Source organism: Camelus dromedarius, chromosome 13 (genome assembly GCF_036321535.1).
Source record: "Camelus dromedarius isolate mCamDro1 chromosome 13, mCamDro1.pat, whole genome shotgun sequence".
Taxonomy (NCBI): Eukaryota; Metazoa; Chordata; class Mammalia; order Artiodactyla; family Camelidae; genus Camelus; species Camelus dromedarius.
The window spans coordinates 63,316,233-63,319,604 of record NC_087448.1 but is presented as its reverse complement, the minus strand read 5'-3'; the positions used below and the strand labels follow the sequence as shown (position 1 = coordinate 63,319,604).

General features: G+C 36.6%; 1 pseudogene; it reads right to left on the bottom strand.

The window, feature by feature from the left end:
- Positions 1–2,129: 2,129 nt before the first annotated feature.
- Positions 2,130–2,229, bottom strand: LOC116157308 (U6 spliceosomal RNA; annotated as a pseudogene).
- Positions 2,230–3,372: the final 1,143 nt, after the last annotated feature.

Genomic DNA, 3,372 nt, shown 5'->3' with positions numbered 1-3,372 from the left:
AAGCAGATATTTTTCAGTGGTAAATACTCTAGTACCACATGGTCCATGGATGCAGAGGGACCATGGATATGGAGATGGAGGGCCAACTATAAACTATACCCAGATTAACTCCTACATTGTCGAGGGCCAACTGTGCATTCATACCTATTGCTATAGGCACCTACATATAGATCTTACTCAGGGGACTTTTGATATTCTGAACTATGGAACAAAAATGGTGATTCCTCTGTTGAGAAACACTGAAACTAGGATCAGTGACTGGAATATTTGAAATAAAAGAATGAGGGGTTGTTGATTCTTGGTGGGGGGTGGGGTGGGGAAAACATCTTGAAGAGTTCAGCTGTTATTTCCTTAGCACTCATTTAGATATTGTAATTATACAAGATTGTAGTCAAGGAAAATATATGTCTTCTGCACTTTAAGAAAAATTTTAACGAAGAAAGGACTTTGCTTTTTGCCTCCCAAAGAGTCAGTCCCTAAACATATCTTTTACCTTCCATGGAGGTAGTGTCTCTCCTACCAGTCTGCAAATTCCATTGGGACAGGACCATATTTACTGTTGGTCACCATAAATCCCCAGAGCCTGGTACAGTATCTGGTACCCCAAAGTGCTCAATCCATATCTATTGATGTAAAATAATCAGGTGTGTGAAGTCATTTTGAAAGACTGCATTCTATAGCTCAAATAATCTGAACAGGATTCTTGACCAAGTGACAAACTAAAAAACCTAAGAGATCATAGATAGCAAACCAGAACACGGTGTTAAGGAATAGTTCCACTAATGGAATTTTAAACCGTTGATATGAGTTCCAATAACATATTCTGTTTTTAAGCAATAATTGTTTGAGGAACTCAGAATTGACAGGATGACACTCTTACTTCTACAGGGAAGTTCATGCTGAGGGCCCAAGCCTGACTGTTACTGTGATGATCTAAACATTCATTGTGTTAGTGGGTTCAATCTTCAGACTCGGGGAGGAGTGATTTGTAAGGAAGACATGAAGGAAAAAAAAAATCAAACCAAACAAACCCTGACTTCATCTTTTTAGCATCAGCAAAAAATGACCAAACCCAAGTCATCTGTGTCATTTGGATTCCCTGCATATATGGAACCCAAATAGGTGAATTCAGCAGAGCTGGTTTACTGACAGAGTAGAATGACTGTCCAGTCTGCATAATTAGTGGCAGTTGGTTTGAAATCAGATCAAAATATGCATGAAGGGCAAATAAGTTGACTCAGTGGCTCACCTAAGATATAGTCACATTCTAGGGATGAGAAAGAAATTAAGTTAAGCCAAGAAGAAATCAGGATATGGAAGAAAAAGAAAACCGATACAGATGGAAAATAAAATCTCAGTATTGTATCTGTCAGTGAATTCTTGGCTTACTTTGATAAACTATTGATAAGAGCTGACAAGCATTTTGTTCTATTTGATGGATTTTCTTCCTTGTTCACGATAGCATCTTTCATGATACTATGTTATTAAACAGGGTTCCAAACCTTAACTAACCAATAGTTGCCTCCTGTGTTAAGGATAATGACTTCATATAGCAGGAAAGTTTGTTTTAGGGAACTGACAGAGTGTGTCTGCAAATAGGCAGCTGAATTGGACCCAAGATTTGGTTCTCAAATTTACTGTGGCTCATTAGAATAGTTTCTGGAGCAGAGGGACAATTATTTCTTGGATCTTGGTGCCTGCAGTTGTATAAACAGGCCGCAGAGGAACGGAATGACCAAATGTTTACGTTGCATCTTTTTAACCGGGCATGTATGCACGTGGCTGTTGTCACCGGTGCCAGGGAATCCAAACACAAGAAAATTATTTCTAATTATTGCCAACGTCCTTAATGGAACTATTTGTAAAAACAAAACAAAACTATGTGAGGTAGTTTTGTTATATATATTTTTTTATGGTCGTATAGTCCTTTACAATGTTGTATCAATTTCTGGTGTACAGCATAATAGTTCAATCATACATATATGTACATATATTCGTTTTCGTATTCTTTTCTATTGTAGGTTGCTACAAGATACTGAATATAGTTCCCTCTGCTACGTAGTATAAGCTGTTGTTTATCTATTTCATGCATAGTAGTTAGTATCTGCAAATCTCAAACTCCCAAGTTAAAAAATATGGAATACTTCATGAATTTACATGTTGTCCTTGAGCAGGGGCCATGCTAATCTCTGTATCATTCTAATTTTAGTATACGTGCTGCCAAAGTGAGTGGTATTACATTGTTTTGACTCTTTGTTTCAGTGTGAATCTCTAGCAGTATCCTTTTTTTTTTTTTTTAACTAATTACTGTTGAAATGCATAGTACTCACAGACAGAAGTAAATGTGTTTAAGGGCACCTTATGCTAACAGGTGCAACTCTGGACTGTCAAACCTGGGTCCAGAATCTTGACTGAAACAGTTATGAAGGCTAAGCTCATCCCAATCTCTTCCTCTTATGAAACTGGGAGGGTCTTGCTTCACGTGCAATTTTATGAGGACAATAGAAATAGTTGAGGATGACTAAAATCATACTATATATTAGAATGAAAAACTATACACAGTTCACTTTATCTATAACTCAAGTATAATCATATGAAATGGAATCCCTCAATGGGAGGATTTACAGAGCTCAATTTATAATTTCAAAAAACGTCAGAGGTAAATCTGCCAGCAATTCCTCTGTATGGGCAGGAATGGGAGTCACTTTGGAGAATATGTATATTTTTAATTGTGGTAAAATATACACAACATAAAAGTTACCATTTTAATTGTCTTTATGTGTATAGTTAGTGACATTAAGTACATTTGCAATGTTGTACAATTATCAGCATTATCAATTTACAGAACTTTTTCGTCATACCAAAGTGAAACTTTACCCGTTAAACAATAACTTCCCATCCCCTCTCCTCCAGGCCTGCACAACCACCATTCTACTTTCTGTCTTTATGAGTTTGCCTACTCTAGGGATCTCATATAAGTGCAGTCATACAATATTTGTCCTTTCGAGTCTGGCTTATTTCACTTAGGGTAATGTTTTCAAGGTTCATCCACGTTGTTGTGTATGTCAGAATGTCCTTCCTTTTTAAGGCTGAATGATCCATTGTGTGTCTATACTACGCTTTGTTTCTCCATTCATCAGTTGATGGACACTTGAGTAGTTTCTACCTTTTGTCTATTGCGAATAATGCTGCTATGAACATGGGTTTACAAATATTTCTCTAAGACACTGCTTTCAACTCTTTTGGGTGTATGCCTCAAAATGAAATTACTGGATCATATGATAGTTCTATTTTAAATTTTTTGAGGAACCTACAGATTGTTTTCCACAGTGACTGCACTCTTTTATATTTGGAGTATATATTTTTTTGATG